Genomic DNA, 19,509 nt, shown 5'->3' with positions numbered 1-19,509 from the left:
GCCAGCTGTTTTGTCTCTTATTCAACTGAAAAAAACAATGAACCAGTCTCATGTTGAAGAAACGTTATTTTTCCACAGATCCTGATCTTAGAACTCAGCCTCATACAGGATGTGACTTCACTCTGTAAGTTTGGGAATTGCTGTTTTCAGGATGGCAGCTGATTTGTCAGACAGGATTGGCTCTTTTAGGGAGTGTGAAGAGAGGGCCAAAGGTGGCACCCTGGGGACCTCAACATGTGGGAGGCAGGTGGAGAAGCTGCTCATAAGGGCTAATGAGCAGAAGCAGTAGGGAAGTAAGAGGAGGTCCAGGAGTATCTAGTTCTCCCCAAACCAAAGGAAGACAAAATGCCACAGAGTAAATAACTGATTGTTCAAGTTTAAAAAAAAAAAGCAAACTGAGAAAAAGGTCACTGAATTTGATGACAAAAATATCATCTGTGACTTTTGCCAGACCAATCTCAATGGAGTTGCAGGCATAACAATCGGAGGTTGGTGGATAAAAAGATGTGGCAGAGGGAGCAGGGCTCTGAGATGTCCGGTCCTGGGTCAGGGCTGATGGTCCAGATGAGCTCAGGGAGCCAGCACCTCAATCCACTCCCACCATGTTCTAGCTGTCCAACCACTCCTGGACTCAGTTTCTTTATCTATAAAAAGGGTTTAATGATCCCTGTTTCAGAAGCTGAGGCTTCAATGAGAAAATAGTTGCAAATGGCTTTTAAGAAACCAAACATGGGGCACCTGGGTGGCTCAGTCGGTTAAGCATCTGACTTGGACTCAGGTTATGATCTCGCGGTTTGTGGGTTCAAGCCCCGCATTGGGCTCTGTACTGACATCTTGGAGCCTGAAGACTACTTTGGATCCTGTGTCTCCCTCTCACTCTGCCCCTCCCCTGATCATGCTCTGTCTCTGTCTCTCTCTCTCAAAATAAACATTTAAAAAAAAAAAGAAAGAAACCGAACAACTCAGAATGAAAAGTTACAGGTGTTGCAGGTATCATAAAATCTTCTTCTCGATGAAGCAAGACAGATAGGCAGCCAAGCACCTGGACCCCACAATCCATCTCCCCCTAGAACTGCTTTACCAAAATGCCCTTGGGGTTCTGATTTGAGGAATGTCGTCGGAGCAGCCCTGAGAAACCCTGTAGCTCCTTTGCCAAAAAGTTGCTGAAGACGTTGTGTATCGCGCTACACAGCCTCACCCTAAGCTGACCTGGCGAGTGTCCTCAGGTCACAACCATGTGAGTAATTGTGTAAATAACCGTGTTTCTTCCGAATAATTGGACTGTTTTTATCTTGCTGCTCATCACGTTCCCCTTTTCTGCAGTGATTTCCAGAATGCTTGAAGACAAATGTGTGGTTCACCCATTGCACGTACCTAAGTTGCCATGTATGCATTGTTGTACTAGACTCTTCTCCAGTACTTTCATATCCCTAGTCTTGCTATTCTCATAATTTAAATGTGTTATATGATTTCATATTACATTCTTATAAATAGGCTAAATGTTTTGTTATAAAAGAAGATATAATTTTCTTGGGTTGGGGTTGAATAATTTTTAGCCCCATATTATAGCTGGTTTTCAAATATATATTAATACCTCTCCAGTTTGCCTATATATCCCAGTAAACTTGTCCCTGTGAACCTTCCTTTGCACCAGAGCTCATGACAGTAACTAACACTGACTGAGTTGTTGCTATGGGCTCTTCTAAGTGCTTTTATATGTATGGATTCATTAATCATCATAAGAATCCTATTTATGTCTGCTTTACAGATGAGGAAACTGAGGCCCCTAAAGGGTAAGTAACTTTGCCAAAGCTACCCAGAAGGGAAGTGATGGATCTTAAGATTAAAAATCCAGTTGTCTGGCTCCAGAGTCTGTGTCCTTTCCCATCAAGTATGGCGGGGTAGCAATGCCACTCCTCTACATGCCCAGTGAGAAGATACTTTAAATATTTGCTTTCCGATGCTTTGTAGGATACTGGTAAGAAGAGCTGGGGAAGGGGAACGAGGTAGCTGGATCAAAATTTTTTTTGCCTAAAGAAATAGGCAAAATATAGCTAAGAAAAATACCATGCCTAAACAGAAGTGTTAGGAATACAGATTGCTTTGTTAAACACATGATTTTTGATTTAAGTCATCTTCCTTCCGTGGCTTCAAACAGTCCTACTCTTCTTCTTAGAATGTTAATTGCCTATACTTGTCGTGTGTCTTATCATAATGTTAACTTTTTGAAGGCAGCTGGATGAAATAGATATGAATCTGTGCGAAAAGCAAGTTATACATAATAAACATGTCATGTCAAGCATTTCTACTATTTATTAACTTAGCAAAGTAGAGAATGGTTCCGTTGGCAACAGAATATTGAAAAAAACAAGGAGACGATGTTGCTGATTCAAAAGCTTTTGCTTTCTCCTCCTTTATTTCTTCTCTGAAGGTAGTTAATGAGATTATAGTTTAATCCCTGGCCGTACTTTGCCACTCTGCTATCTTTAGTATAGGCTTATGGATGATAATAGTATACTTGCTTAACAAGCAGGATATGAAGTGAATGCTGTTCCTACATCTCAAATATCCTGCTCACTTGTCATCATTCAGGCCCCAGGCAATGTCCTACCCCCTCCACAGAGCCCTTCCTGCTGTCCCGAGCATGCCAGCTCACATGGACATGACTTCTTTCTCAATCCCTACAATGATCTTGGACTTCCACATCATTTCTACAAATGCAATGCTTACCACCTGACATTGTCATTCACATGTAAATGCATATCTGTATCAGGCATTAGATATAAGTTCCTCTAAGGAAGGAACTGAGTCTCCTCATATTTACTATGTCCCACAGCACCAAGTACAAAGGAAGGGCACTATGCATTATGTGTTCAGTGCTTGGTGCATTATGTGCTCGGTGCATTACGTGTTCAGAAGAAAGGGAGGAAGTGAATGAATAAATGGAAGTAAATTTAGAGGTTTCTCTGATTGACTAATTCTGCCTTTGCTTCGGGTAATATTTCTCTGAGGAAGGTCTTTCCATCTTCTGCATCTAAATTACTCGAAATGATGAAATTATCTCTAAAATGCAAATTCCTAAACTCTACCCCCAGTCTCTACAATCAGAATATCTGGAGTTGGGGTAGGAATTTATATCTTAATAACCTACCCGAGGTAATCCTTTAGCACACAAAACTGAGAGCTACTGGCCTGTCAGAGTATGCTTACAATATATTATTTGAATGATGAATTGGAATAATGTGGATTAAATACTGTTCCTCTCCATAGATTTCGTAATCAAGTCCCAGTTTGTACCAACCTGGGTATCATACTCCTTCTGTAAGAAATCAACTCTCCTGGAAGAAAGGGTTATTTATTTATTCATTTATTTATTGCAAGCAATGTTGTAAATCCGTTGAAATTGAGGTATTGCAAAGCCCATAATCATATACTATTATGCCTCAATGACACTTCTGCCTCTAGCATCACTTCACTTAGGAGTTTTAGAACTTGCACAATTCCTGAGAGAAGCCACATCCTCCTGGTCAAGACTGGGCAAGACTCCTAGAGTCTTAGTCTGGTCTCCAGGGGTCGCCTGTGTACGATCATTGGAATATGTCACGAATGCTCTCCTTTTGTCTTCCTTTTTGAAGGGTCTCCAGGTAGGGGACACAGGATACAGAGAACCATTTTCAAACTAAGTCAATGGCCCTGCTCTGGAAGCAGCTTCTAACCTGGGCAATAGATCCCCCAACTGCAGCAGGAAAACACACACACATAAAACCAAACAACTTCTTATCTTCCACCTTATCAGATGCAGACTTCATTTCAGTGGGAGATTTTTAAAGCTTCAATAGAAAGTGAACCCAATAGGTCTACCAGGACAATTCAACTCTGCTTTTTGCTTTTCTCCTTTTCTGCAGTAGAGAACATCCTCCTTCAGAACCTGAAGCTATGACTCCCCCTTCCCTAATAGGTACTGTGTGTGGTATGGATCTTCCTGGTCTTTGTGAGTACAGGAAGACTCCCTTGAAAGGAATTCCATTGAAATGGCTCTGGATGACTTGGTGCCATTTTTCCTAATCCTGTACTCACGTGATATTCACTGATATTCAAGTAGCCTTTTATTAGGACCGCCAGAAATAGAGGAATAGGACCCTTTCTTCTGGAGTTTCCATATTAATACTCTCAAAACTAAGCTCTCTAGTCTGATGCTTACTTGAGCACACTCTTTCATCTCCAACTTTTTTAATCCCTTTATAGGTTCTTCTACAATATTTTCTCTTTAACTTTTTTTTAAGTATTTTTCATCACAAGCACATGTACACACACACACACGTTCCCCATGTCAGCTCCATATTTGGGGGCTACTTTACTAGGCTATCTCTTGTGTTTCACCTACATTTCCATTATTCCACGATATTACCACATTCCAGGACTGGCAACCATTTCTGTGGCCACTGCTCATTAAATTCACAGGTCACACTAAAATGGAGCAAAAGAAAGGGTTTCAGGGGGCACCTGGCTGGCTCAGTCAATAGAGCATAAGACTCTTGATCTTAGGGTTGTAAGTTTGAGCCTCACGTTGAGTGCAGAGATTACTTAAAAATAAAATCTTAAAAAAGACAAAGAAAGAAAGAAAGAATGAAAGAAAGAAAGAAAAAGAAAGGGCCTCAGACAGATAATATGAGTGCTTTGTTTAAGATGCTGGCTTTATAGGGGCTTCTGGGTGGTTCAGTCAGCTGGGTGTCCAACTCTTGATCTGGCTCAGGGCATGATCTCACAGTTCCTGGGTTCAAGCCCCACATTGGGCTCCACGCTGATAATGCAGAGCCTGCTTGGGATTCTCTACCGTTCTCTCTGCTTCTCTCCCTCCCTCTCTCAAAATAAATATACTTTTTTTTTTAAGATGCTGGCTTTATAGAAATATATTTCATGTTTTGCAGAGGAGCCCGTGCGTCCTAGCTAGAACCAGCCGTTTGGCGCCATCTGCTGGACACAAGCAGTCACAGGTTGGGGGAAATTCGGTCATGCTTAAGGAATCAGGTGCCCACTGATGCTCATCCCTGGGACGGTTCTGAAGAAGTGTTCCCACTGGATTGATGCTCTATATCCCTTTATGACAAATCTCCCCAACCTTTAATAAATATCTCAAAAGCGAAGGGTCTTTCCTAGTACATCCTATTCCCTCTGCAGTTTCATAAAGCTCCGTTGTTTTATTTAGTCAAGCAAGTCACGAGAACGAAGGAGCCCCACGACAAAACCATCAACAAATAGAGGGCAGAAGCCACATTTCCTCTGTCACTGTATCCTTAGAACTGGCACGTGATAGCAGCTCTGGAATTTATTTTGTTTTGTTTTCGTGGCTTTTGAATAAGACAGTAAATAAGTATCATCTGAGGTGGGTAAATCTGACATACAGAAGTCTTTCTTTGAAGACAGAGTTTTCTAGACTACTCTGCCTGGGTGGCTCCTAAAAAGCTCCTAACCAGGAACCCTCTCCCCACCTCTTATGTGTTGAATCTTTGTTAAGGGAAGAAACACCAAAATTTAAAAAACCAATAACAAACTCCTGGGTGGGAGGCATGAGGGAATAGGGTTTTGCATTATAGTGACTCCATGAAACCTAGCCTAAAACTGGAGAAATAGTAGATGCTTAATACATTTTTTAAAATGATAATTAAAATATTTGCTCAATATGATAGTTAATTTTGTGTGTCAACTTGGCTAGGACTTGAGGCCCCACTGTTTGGTCAAGCACCAGTCTAGATGTTTCTCTGAAGGTATATTTTAGCTATAATTAATATTTAAACCAGTAACCTTGAGTAAAGCTGATTATGCCCTCCCCCTAATGTGGGTGGGCTTCGTCCAATCAGTTGAGGAACCGAAGATGAAAGACTGAAGCTAGCCAAAGTGGAAAGGCTTGTGGTCAAGACTGCGGCATAGAAACCCTGCCTGAGTTTCCAGCCTCCTGTCCCGTGGAATTTGAACTCAAGGCTGCAACATCGACTCTACCCAAACGTCCAGCCTGCTGGCCCATCCTGTGGATCCCAGCCCTCTTTCAGTCTCGCTCTTTCTCTCCATATATTTAAAACCTCTTTTTTTTCCATCTGGAGAACCCTAATACGCCCAATACCATACTTCAACCTATATTCTGTATCACTGGTTCTCAAACTGATAGGCATCAGGATACACATTATTTAGATCAGTGTCTCTGGAGTACAGCCCAGGCACCTGTATATGTAATAAGTTCTACAGTTGTGCATGTAATAAGTTTAGCGATTCACATTTTACCATATTTGATTAAGACCTTCTGGAAGCAGAAGGTCTTTATAGCCCACACACATTTTTATGTGCTTAAAGAATATATTCTTTATAACTTGTATAGCTTCTTTTTTAATTCTTTTTTTAATGTTTGTTTATTTTTGAGAGATAAAGCACAAATGGAGGAGGGGCAGAGAGAGATGGAGGAAGACATAGGATCCAAAACAGGCTCCAGGCTCTGAGCTGTTTGTTAGCACATAGCACAGAGCCCAACGCGGGGCCTGAACCCACAAACAGAGAGATCATGACCTGAGCCAAAGTCGGCCGCCCAATCGACTGAGCCATCCAAGCGCCCCAATTTTTAATTCGTTATAGGAAGGGGAACTAACATTAAATACCTGCTATGTGCCACGTCCTGGTTTAGGCTCTTCTCAGTGTATTATCTCATATCTCACCCAATTCCCTTAATGTTAGAGAACAGACCCAATTATCACAAGGTTAGTAACCTGCTCAGGACACACATTCATTTGTTCATCAGATATTTGCCGAGCAGCTGCTGTGGGTCAGGAGCTTCGCATGGCCCTGGGGCTGGAGAAGTGAACGAGAGACACAGTCCCCTCGTGGAACTAAAATTCTAGAAAGGATAACCAGTAACAGTCAAGTGAACAAGAAATGAACGCAGCCTTAGGGCACGTGAGGCATGCTGCACAGGAAACGAGAGTGGACAAGACAGAGTCACTGAAACGGTTCTGCCCCGAGTTAAGGCGATTGCAGATGGGGAACCCCAAGCTCATGGGGATGTGGAGGAGGCCACATGAAGAACACAGCGGGGGACTGGAGTGGGGATGGCGTCCCAGGCACTGCTGGATAGGACGCAATCAGGGCTGCTTTTGCCCAGCACCAGAGTGGAGGCGTCTCAAGAAGGCAGGAACTCAAAGAAAAGGTGTGACAGGGGGCTATAAATTTGGGAGTCACCACGGAGAGATAGGATTTAAGGCCATGGCGATGACGAGATGCCCCAGAGGGAGTTCACACACAGAGGGTAGAGCCCAGGAGCAAGACCTGAGGACGGCAGCCATCAGAGGTCAACGGGAGGAGTACCTGCTGAGGAGCAGCGACCTGCAAACAGGAAGCAGGAGAAGCAGGAGACAGAAGCGTCACAGAAGCCCAGCTAGTGCGTGACCGGTCCAATGTTCAGATCTGAGGTCTGCGTCCACTGCCCTTGCTCTGCTCACCACATTCTCCTGGTTCATCTGGAGGGCAGAGTGTTACATTCATATCATGCACTGTCAGCCACGCTGGCATATGTTAGCTCAGCTGATCCTTGTGGTTTTAGAAGGCGAGTGAGGCAGGTGTTACTGTTTTACAAATGAGGACACAGGTGCCCAAAGTGAGATAACTATTGAGTGGGGGAGCCGGGATCTAGCCAAGCATCTTTCCTGTTGAGTTCACATCTCAAAGAGGACTTTTTAAACCTTATTTATTTATTTATTTATTTTGAGACAGAACACACACACACACATGCATGGGGGAGGGGCACAGAGAGAGGGAGAGAGAATCCCAAGCAGGCTCCACGCTGTCAGTGCGGAGCCTAATGCGTAGGTCAAACTCACCAACCATGAGATCATGACCTGAGCCCAAATCAAGAGTCAGATGCTTAAATGACTGAGCCACCCAGGTGCCCGTACTGATCAATTCCAATAAGAAAGCCACTGCTCCATATATATAAGCTAGGAGGTAAAAAACAAAACAAAACAAAAAACAAAACAACAAAAAAAACCAAACACATGATTTCTCCCTGAAGAAGTTTACAGACTCACAAGAAAAAAAAAGACCAAAATCAAGGCAAAACCCCATCAATACAAGGTTATAAGTGCAGTAACCCAAGCCACCTCAGATGGGGCACCTGACCCAACCGGAAAAATGGAGAAAAGGTTTCAGCTGAGCTGAACCTTGAAGAAAAAAAGATAGGAGCCAAGATGACCCTGGAGAGGCAGGCAGGGTTGTGTCTCCAAGAGCTCAATAAACTGGTAAGGGGCATGGACTGAATCATCCAGGAGGCCATCAATGGCATTTCTGCAGGAGAGCCAGTGTGGTCAGAACTGAGTTTAGCAGCTGGTTACAGAATGGCTTGAGCGGGGAGAAGCCTGAAGAGAGAGGGGCTGAGAAGCACCAAGGGGGTTGGGGCCATTGTCAACTGGAGCTGGCTTGTACCATCTTGCAAAAGCCAATGAGGTTTTTAGGAGTTTGGGGGACAGACTATTAAACCTTGGGTGGCTTGAAATCAGCCGTGGTGAAAGTACTGATGCAACAGACACCATCAAATGCTACAAATCAAGGCTTCCCCCCCAGAGCTGTTTGTTAATTACTTTCCATCCCACTACTGATGGAAGCAGAGATGCGAGTACATTCCAGAAAAGCTCAAGAAGTTGTTGTTTTTAAAGGGTCAGGTCTTGATGACTAACTCAATGTGGAGGGAAGAGTCAGAGGTACTGCTAAATTTCTAACTCCTAAAACTGGGTGAATGTCCGTGACATGAGTCAAGATGGAGAACTGAGAGGAAAGACCGGCTTGGCCAAGATGATGAACTCAGGGGTCGAATGTGTTGATTTTTAGATGTCTAAAGGGTTGCAGCCAGCAACTGGTTACGGAGGGTCTGAAGACCAGAGGACAGCAAGAGCGGGACCAGGACAGGGAAACTTTCCAGGGCGAGGGAGGAGAGAGCTGAGCACTAAGCATCGAGGCATGCTGAGGAGGAGCATTGGAAACACGAACTTCAGCTGTGAGGGAGGCCAGAAGGAGCACTCAGGGCAGCAGGAAAAGGACACAGAAGCCAAGTGCATGATCACAGGTGTCCATTGCGGCAGAGGAATCAACAAAATAACACAGAGGGAAGTCTCTACAAGCCATGCATCCCATGGCACCATCTTTTTAAAATTTTTATGTGTTATTTATTTTAATGTTTTTTAATGTTTTGTTTATTTCTGAGAGAGACAGCACGAGCAGGGGAGGGACAGGGAGAGAGAGGGACAGAGGATCTAAGTGCGCTCTTTGCTGACAGCAGTGAGCTCAGTGTGGGGCTTGAACTCATGAACCATGAGATCACGACCTGAGCCGAAGTTGGCCGCTCAGCTGACTGAGCCACCCAGGTTCCCCCCACCGTTGCACCATCTTGAGGTACAAAAAGTAGCATTTCTATAATATTCAAGCCACAGTGACAGGATAGTCCCAGTCCTCCAAATGCCAACAGACCATTCTGACATTCTTAGGGTTCCTACCTCATGTAGAGTCTAAGAACCCCACACACGGCTATACCAATGAAGATATGGATCCCAATAAGACTCATTTAACAGAGAAGGGGCAGAAGGGGTGGCCGGTCCCCCAACGTGTCTCTGCTAACAGCCACCAGTTCTCTGCCAGAAGTGCTTGAAATCAAGGATTTCTGAGGCTGCGGCCAACAATGTGAGATAAGGGGGGTAGAGTTGCCTCCATCTATCCCCAAGGTTACTACATGCTAATGTAGGCCATAGCTCCAAGGTGCTGCTCTGTGTACACACACACACACACACACACACACACACACAAACACACAACAGCCATCTCCCCTATGATTCTGGTGTGCCTGGGACAGAAGCAATGACAGCATCAATTACCTGCTGGGCATGGAAAGCCCCTCCCCTCCCCTCAGGTACCCCAAGGTACCTTCTGACCAGCTGGCCTTGGTCTAGTTCTGCCTATCTCATTAGTCATGCTAATCTATTTCAAGGGGACACAGTTTCCCTATTTCAGGTGTTTCCTCTAGGAAGGGAGCCAGGAAGGTACTTACTGAGGTCACCCTCCTGGATCTTTCTGTACATTCATTTACTTCAACCCAGGTGCAGTGGGGTGACTCATCTGAGTGATAAATTTGGGAAGAATCAATCACACACATTTATTTCTTCCCTTCTCCTTCTCCTCTTCAGAGGGAGTTGCTTGTCCGCAAGAGCATGGGCTCTGCTTTGCTCCTCCAGGGCCCCAGGGGTGTGGTAGCCAGGGCTGCCCCAGTGGACGTGTCCATAAAAACTTAGCAAGTCAAGTTTCCCAGTAGATGAGCCACACCCTGCAGCCAAGCCTTCATCAGTCATAAAGGAAAATGTTAATTTTCCATGTGCCCCTCTCCCTTGCCTGATTTCTCAATTTGTTCAGAAGCCAGGCAGGGAGGAAGATCTTAGACACAGCTGACGGAGTCTCAGTCAAAAGCATTCAGAAAGGGCGGCCGGGAGGCTCAGTCGGTTAAGCGTCCGACTTTGGCTGTTATGATCTCATGGTTTGTGAGTTTGAGCCTCACATCAGGCTCTGTGCTGTCAGAGCAGAACCTGCTTCAGATCCTCTGTCCCCCCTCTCTTCCCCTCCCCCACTCATTCTCTCTCTCTCTCTCTCTCTCTCTCTCTCTCTCAAAAATAAATAAACATTTTTAAAAAGTATTCAGGAAATACTGAATCTGTGTGAATAATGCATGTCAGCGTGTTCTATTTTCTGAGCCCCCTCAAAGACCCTGGGTGCCTCAATCAGTTGAGCATCCAACTCTTGATTTCAGCCCAGGTCCTGATCCCAGGATCAAGGGATCAAGCCCTGCATTGGGCTCTGTGCTGAGCCTGAAGCCTGCTTAAGATTCTCTCTCTCTCCCTCTGCCCCCTCTCCCCCACTTGAGTGCTCTCTCTCCGTCTCTCTCTCTAAAATAGAGACAGACAGAGAGAAAGAGAGAGAGAGAGAAGTCTCTAGTGTCAGTATCCGTTCTTCCTGAAATTGTTCCGGCAACCTTCAGCTATGGGTCAAGGTGTGGGGTCTACCTCAAGCCAGGGCCCCCTGACCCTTGCCCAAGGAAAAATTAATAAGTAAGCATGTTAGTGCACACTCTGCCCAGAAATGCTGTTGCTCAGGAACTAAAAGGGGGAACTCCTGTGGCTCTTCCCAGAACAAAGAAGGTCTGCTGCAAGATCGCTGGGGTGTCCCCAAGCCAGAAATAGCAAGGGCTAACATTTTGAAATGTCAGCTTCTGCTAAAAACAATCCTACATCCTGTTACACATCCATTGAATTTAGCGATAGGAGGTCCTCAGTGATCTTGGACAGAGCAAAAGGGTTCTCACCCAGAAACATTTAGGAAATACTGAACTCCATGTGAATAATGCACATCAGCAAGGTAAAGGCCACGGATAGAATAGTGTCCTAAATTTTGCTTAACAGAGACTTTGTAACCCATAATCTCTCCTTCGAGGCCAAAAACCTACGAAAATCCCAAAAAACATTGGAAATTCAGGGAGTCCGATATCACGTAAGACATCAGGGTACAGGAAATTAATTAGAAAAGGTGGTTGATGGTTGTAAAGAGAAAAGCAGAACTAAGAGAGGCCTTGCTTACTTAGTGATGGAGTTATTTTTAGAATGGTAGGGACTGCCTTATGTTTCTAGGCCAAGGGAGGAAGGCCCAAGAAAGGAAAAGATGGCCAATAGGATAAACAGAACAATCTTAGTCCCTCAGGGTGTTTATAATCAGGCAGCTTTTACTTGGTAAATCCATCCTATATCAATGACCAATGAAAGGAAGCCCCAAACTTATAAGGTGTAAATGCAAAATACATGTGTAATCATTCTTTCCAGATATTTCCAAAGATGGCATAATGATTTCAAGCCAGTCTTATCGATATTTAAATATGAGGCAGTTGTTCTTTTTTTTTTAAGTTTATTTATTTATTTTGAGAGAGAGACAGAGACAGTGAGCAGGGGAAAGGCAGAGAGAGAGGGAGAGAGAGAATCCCCAGCAGGCTCTGTGCTGTCAGTGTGGAGTTCAATGTGGGGCTTGATCCCACAAACTGTGAGATCATGATCTGAGCTGAAACCAAGAATCAGGGGCCTAACCATCTGAGCTACCCAGGCACCCCAGGGCAGTTGTTGTTAATATTTGGGGAGTTACGGATAAAACTCTAATTCCCTACAAAGGCACCTACAAGGGTATCAGGGGTTTCACCCCTAATTTCCAGGTTTGTCCCCAGAGCTATGGTCCAGAAGTCAGGAAGTTGAAGGTCCCACCCAGAGATCAGCAAAATGCAGAAAAGGACTGTCAGTGGTCACAGATGTCCACAACCTGGGGACTGAGAGCCATCAGAGGAATATGAAAGGGGCTGCAAATCCATGTGTTGAAGCCCACACACTGTGTGGCCACAATTCTCCCAGTCTGGCACAGATGTACCTTCGAAGCCCTGTCCTAAGCCTAATGGCAAGAGAGTCTCAGAAATAGAGTTCCCAGGGCCACCTGGGTGGCTCAGTCAGTCAAGAATCTGACTCTTGAGGGGTCAAGATGGCAGAACAGCATGGAAGGGTTTTTTTTTTTTTTTTTTTGCATCTCTTGTCCCTGAAATGCAGCCAGATCAACACATAACCATCTTGCACACCTAGAAAATTGATTTGAGGATTAATACAACAATCTGCACAACCTGAACCACAGACCTCGGCAGGTACACAGTGCAGAGAGGTGAACTGGAGGAGAGAGAAGCTGTGGAAGGCAGGGAGCTGTTTTTGCTTGTGGAGAGAGGACAGAGATGGTGGGGGCGGGGGAGTGGTTTGGAGAATATGGGAAAACCACCCCCCCCCAAATTTAGCTGGAGAGAAAGTGGAAAAGTGGAAACAGCCACAGGGACTGAACAAGAAAAGGGAGAAAGGAGAAAGGAGAGGATTTAAATTCCATCAAGACTCTATAAACAGGGGGAGCGCAGAGTCTGAAACTCCGCAGCTCAATACATGGCGGTGCTCTGGTGGGAAGGGAAAATCCCCAGGAACAGAGTGAAGTCCGGGCAGTCCTTGGGCCACCCAGGGAGAGGTGGTTCCCCTGTTGGGAGGACATTTGGTAGAGGCTGTGCGGCCACCCCACAAGCAAAGGTCCCAGTGGACCCTGGAGAACAACCACATTCGCTGGTGCTGGAACAAGGACATTAAGGGGGAAGCCTGGTACCAGATGTGTGTTGTAATTTTCCATAAACTCTGAAACTCTGCTGCTACACAATCGCGTTAACCTTTTCTGGGGCGGGCTGGCACCCAGCCACAGTCTCTGGGCATCGGCAGCAGCACGGTCTCCCAAATGTTCCTGGGGTGGGTGGGCACCCAGCCATTGCTGAGTGACACCCTCCCCAAGATGGTCTGAGCAGGTCAAAGCCACAGTCCCTCAGAAGTGAGGGGTCAGGAAACACAGCCACATCTGAGATAAAACTCAGGAGGGAGGTGCTACCTGGCAGCCTGATGGCATGGTCATGGACAGTGTAGAAGCAGGGAGTAGACGGAAGCCGGAGACAAAGGAGGGGTGCTCGACTGCCAGTCAGGGAGAGCACAGAGTTCTGATACTAGAGACTGGGTAGCTGGGTAACACCATTTTCACCCCTCTCACGCATACACGCCTATAAGCGCTACAGCAATCCATCCCAGTAAGCTGAGCAGCACCATCTAGTGGAGAACGGAGCCGTTACACTAAACCCTGACCAACCACTCTTGACAAACACAAGTCTCTCCACTTGCTTAGTTTACAGACTATAAAGTGCTTCACAGTTTGACTTCTAGGGGAAACAGATTTAATTTCAACCATGTCTCATTCTGTTTGCTTGTCCTTTTATTCAATTTTTTTCTCTTTCTTTTCTTATTCTTGAATACAGAAAGATAAAAAATTTATTTTATTTTCCATTTTTATTAAAAAGATTTTCCTTAATTTTTTCTATTATATTTTATACTTTTTTGTAAATTTTAAAAATTCTATTTTACTTTCATCATTTCATTTTATTCTATTTTATTGCATTCATTTTTCAAATTTTCAAACATTTCTTTTTTTCCTTCTTTTTCTTCTTATCTTTCCCTTTTTTCTCTAATCTATCAAGCTTCTTTCAACAGCCAGATCAAAACACACCTAGGATCTAGCATCCTTTATTTGATTTCTTTGTGCTGTTTTTAATTTTTAATTTTTTTTTACTTTATTAATTCCTTTTCTTCCTTCAAAATGCTGAAATGAAAAATTTACCCCAAAAGAAAGAACAGGAAGAAATGACAGCCAGGGACTTAATCAACACAGATACAAGCAAGATGTCTGAACTAGAGTTTAGTATCACAATAATAAGAATACTAGCTGGGGTTGAAAACAGACTAGAATCCCTTTCTAGGAAGATGAAGTAAAAGCTAGTCAGGATGAAATAAAAAAATGCTATAACTGAGCTGCAATCTTGAATGTATGCCAAGGTGGCAAGGATGGATGGGGCAGAGCAAAGAATCAGCGACATAAAGGACAAACTTATGGAGAATAATGAAGCAGAAAAAAAGAGGGAGACTAAGGCAAAAGAGCACAATTTAAGAATTAGAGAAATCAGTGACTCATTAAAAAGGAACAACATCAGAATCAAAGCGGTCCCAGAAGATGAAGAGAGTGAAAACGGCATAGAAGGGTTATGCGAGCAAATCATAGTAGAAAACTTTCCTAACCTGGGGAAAGACACAGACATCAAAATACAGGAAGCACACAGGACTCCCATTAGATTCAACAAAAACTGACCATCAACAATGCATGTCATAGTCAAATTCACAAAATACTCAGGCAAGGAAAGAATCATGAAAGCAGCAAGGGGAAAAAAGTCCTTAACCTACAAGGGAAGACAGATCACATTCGCAGCAGACCTATCCACAGAAACTTGATAGGCCAGAAAGGAGTGACAGGATATATTCAGTGTGCTGAACTGGAAAAATATGCAGCCAAGAATTCTTTATCCAGCAAGGCTGTCATTCAAAATAGAAGGAGAGATTCAAAGTTTCCCAGACAAACAAAAATTAAAGGAGTTTGTGACCACTAAACCAGCCCTGCAAGAAATTTTAAGGGGGACTCTCTGAGGGGAGAAAAGACAAAAAAAAAAAAAACAAAACAAAAACAAAAAGACCAAAAGCAACAAAAAGACTAGAAAGGACCAGAGAACACTGCCAGAAACTCTGACTCTACAGGCAACATAATGGCAATAAATTTGTATCTTTCAGTACTCACTCTAAACGTCAATGGTCTAAATGTTCCAGTCAAAAGACATAGGGTAACAGAATGGATAAGAAAACAAGATCCATCTATATGCTGTTTACAAGAGACCCATTTTGGACCTAAAGACACCTTCAGATTGAAAATAAGGGGATGGAGAACCATCTATCATGCTAATGGTCGCCAAAAGAAAGCCTTAGTAGCCATACTTATATCAGACAATCTAAATTTTAAAATAAAGACTGTAACAAGAGATGAAGAAGGGCATTATATCATAATTAAGCGGTCTATCCACCAAGAAGACCTAACAACTGTAAACATTTATGTGCCAAATGTGGAAGCACCCAAACATATAAATTAATTATCACAAACATAAAGAAACTCATTGATAATGATACCATAACAATAGGGGACATCAACACCTCACTTACAACAATGGACTGATCATCTAAACAGAAAATCAACAAGGAAACTATGGCTTTGAATGACACACTGGACCGGATGGACTTAACATACATATTCACAACATTTTATCCTAAAGCAGCAGAATACACATTCTTCTCAAGTGCACATGGAACATTCTCCAGACTAGATCACATACTGGGACACAAATCAGCCCTCAACAAGTAAATAAAGATCAAGATTATACTGTGCATATTTTCAGACCACAACACTATGAAACTTGAAATCAACTACAAGAAAAAACTTGGAAAGATAACAAATACTTGGAGACTAAAGAATGAATGAATTTCTAACCAAGAAATTAAAGAGGAAATTAAAAAGTACATGGAAGCCAATGAAAATGATAACACCACAACCCAAAACCTCTGGCACACAACAAAGGGGGTCATAAGAGGGAAGTGTATAGCAATCCAGGCCTTCCTATAGAAGGAAGAAAGGTCTCAGATACACAACCTAACCTTATACCTCAAAGAGCTGGAAAAAGAACAACAAATAAAACCTAAAACCAGCAGAAGACAGGAAATAATACAGATCAGAGCAGAAATCAATGCTATCGAAACCGAAAAACAGTAGAACAGATCAATGAAACCAGGAGCTGGTTCTTTGAAAGAATTACCAAAATTGATAAACCCCTAGCAAGTTTGACCAAAAGGAAAAAGGAAAGGACCCAAATAAATAGAATCAAGCATGAAGGAGGAGAGATCACAACCAACACTACAGAAATACAAACAATAAGAGAATATTATGAGCAATTATACACCAATAAAATGGGAAATCTGGAAGAAATGGACAAATTCCTAGAAACATATAAGCTACCAAAACTCAAACAGAAAGAAATAGAAAATTTAAACAGTCCCATTACCAGTAAAGAAATCCAAAATATAGAAATGGAAGGAAAACTTCCAAACTATATGAAGCCAGGATTAACTTGATTCTAAAACCAGACAAAGACCCCACTAAAAAGGAGAACTATAGACCAATTTCCCTAATGAACATGGATGCAAAATTCTCAGTAAGTTACTAACCAACCAGATCTAACAATACATTAAAAGAATTATTCACCATGACCAAGTGGAATTATACCTGGGATGCAGGGCTGATTCAATATCTGCAAAACAATCAATGTGATTCATCACATGAATGAAAGAAAGGAAAAGAACCACATGATCCTCTCAATAGATGCAGAGAAAGCATTTAACAAAATACAGCATCTTTCTTGGTAAAAACCCTCAAGAAAGTAGGGATAGAAGGACCATACCTCAAGATCATAAAAGCTGTATATGAAAGGCCCACTGCTTATACATCCACAATGGGGAAAAACAGAGCTTTCCCCCAAAGGTCAGGAACACAACAGGGATGTCCACTCTCACCACTGTTATTCAACATAGTACTGGAAGTCTTAGCCTTGGAAGTCAGACAACACAAAGGAATAAAAGGCATCCAAATCGGCCAGGAGGAAGTCAAACTTTCATTCTTCGCAGATGACATGATACTCAATATGGAAAACTCAAAAGACTCCACCAAAAAAAAACTGTTAAAAACTGATCCATGAATTCAGCAAAGTTGCAGGATATAAAATCAATGCACACAAATCGTTTGCATTCCTATACACCAATAATGAAGCAACAGAAAGAGGAATCAAGGAATCGATCCCATTTACAATTGCACCCCAAACCATAAAATACCTAGGAATAAACATAACCAAAGAGGTGAAAAATCTATACACTGAAAACTATACAAAGCTGATGAAAGAAATTGAAGAAGACACAAAAAAATATTCCATGCTCCTGGATTGGAAGAACAAACATTGTTAAAATGTCAATACTACCCAAAGCAATCTACATAGTCAATGCAATACCTAGTGAAATAATGCCAGCATTCTTCAGAGCTAGAAAAAAAAAGTCCTAAAATTTGTATGGAACCAGAGAAGACCCTGAATAGCCAAAGCAATCTTGAAAAAGAAAACCAAAACTGGAGGCATCACACTCCCAGACATCAAGACGTATTACAAAGCTGTAATCATCAAGATAGTATGGTACTGGCACAAGAACAGACACTCAGATCAATGGAACAGAATAGAGAACCCAGAAATGGACCCATAAATGTATGGCCAACTCATCTTGGACAAAGCAGGAAAGAACATCCAGTGGAATAAAGACAGTCTCTTCAGCAAGCGGTGCTGGGAAAACTGGACGGCAACATGCAGAAAAATGAACCTGGGCCACTTTCTTACACCATACACAAAAATAAACTCAAAATGGATGAAACACCTCAATGTAAGACAGGAAGCCATCAAAATCCTAGAGAAGAAAGCAGGCAAAAACCTCTCTGACCTCGGCCACAGCAACTTCTTACTCAACACATCTCCAGTGGAAAGGGAAACAAAAGCAAAAATAAACTATTGGGACCTCGTCAAAATAAAAAGCTTCTGCACAGCAAAGGAAACAATCCACAAAACTAAAAGGCAACCGATGGAATGGGAGGAGATATTTGCAAATGACGTATCAGATAAAGGGTTAGTATCCAAAAGCTATAAAGAACTTCTCAAACTCAACACCCAAAAAACAAATAATCCAATGAAGAAATGGGCAAAAGACATGAATAGACACTTCTCCAAAGAAGACATCCAGATGGCCAACAGACACATGAAAAAATGCTCTACATCACTCATCATCTAGGAAATACAAATCAAAGCCACAATGAGATACCACCTCACACCCGCCAGAATGGCTCACATTAACAACTCAGGCAACAACAGATGTTGGCGAGGATGCGGAGAAAGAGGATCTCTTTTGTACTGCTGGTGGGAATGCAAACTGGTGTAGCCACTCTGGAAAAAAGTATGGAGGTTCCTCAAAAAATGAAAAATAGAACTACCCTATGCCCCAGGAATTGCACTACTAGGTATTTATCCAAGGAGTAGAGGGATGCTGTTTTGAAGGGACACATGCACCTCAATGTTTATAGCAGCACGATCAACAATAGCCGAAGTATGGAAAGAGCCCAAATGTCCATTGACAGATGAATGCATAAAGAAGATGTGGTATATATATACAATGGAGTATTACCCGACAATCAAAAAGAATGAAATCTTGCCATTTGCAACTACATGGATGGAACCGGAGGGTATTATGCTAAGCGAAATTAGTCAGAGAAAGACAAATATAATATGACTTCACTCATATGTGGACTTTAAGATACAAAACAGATGAGCATAAGAGGAAGGAAACAAAAATAATATAAAAATAAGGAGGGGAACAAAATGTAAAAGAGTCTTCAAGAACAAACAAAGGGGTGCTGTAGGGGTTGTGGAAGGGAGGATAGTCTAAATGTAAGGGGCATTAAGGAATCTACCCCTGAAACCATTGTTGCACCATATGCTAACTAACTTAGATGTAAATTAAACAATAAATAAATTAAAAAAAAAAAAAGAATCTGACTCTTGGTTTCAGCTCAGGCCATGATCTTACAGTTCATGGGATCAAGCCCCACATCAGACTCTGTGCTGTCAGCACAGAGCCTGCTTGGGATTCTCTCTCTCCCTCTCTCTCTGCCCCTCCCCTGCTCATACGCTCTCTCTCTCAAAATAAAGAAACTTCAAAAAAAGAAATAGAGTTCCCAGACTTCTAGCCTCTCTGGTATAGGGGAGAGCATAAAAAGCAATTGGGATATGCTGTCCCTGTCCCTTCTCTGTGCTCAGCCCTGCATTTCCCCCCATGAGGAATCAACAACAGGGCACTCAGTGACAAGACCAGATGGCACATGGGGCGGGTA

At 42.8% G+C, this 19,509-nt stretch overlaps 1 long non-coding RNA gene across 1 annotated transcript in view; it reads right to left on the bottom strand.

Annotated features, from left to right (window-relative positions):
* Window positions 1-384: 384 nt before the first annotated feature.
* The window catches only part of LOC147579512 (uncharacterized), a 28,830-nt gene continuing 9,705 nt past the window's right edge, over window positions 385-19,509 (bottom strand). The window contains exon 4 of the long non-coding RNA XR_015254027.1: window positions 385-7,365. This is a non-coding gene — a long non-coding RNA (uncharacterized LOC147579512). The remainder of the gene's footprint in view (window positions 7,366-19,509) is intronic.

This window comes from Puma concolor, chromosome B4, assembly GCF_028749965.1.
Source record: "Puma concolor isolate L17-30 chromosome B4, mPumCon1.1.hap2, whole genome shotgun sequence".
NCBI lineage: Eukaryota > Metazoa > Chordata > Mammalia > Carnivora > Felidae > Puma > Puma concolor.
This window is presented reverse-complemented; position numbering and strand designations above follow the sequence as displayed.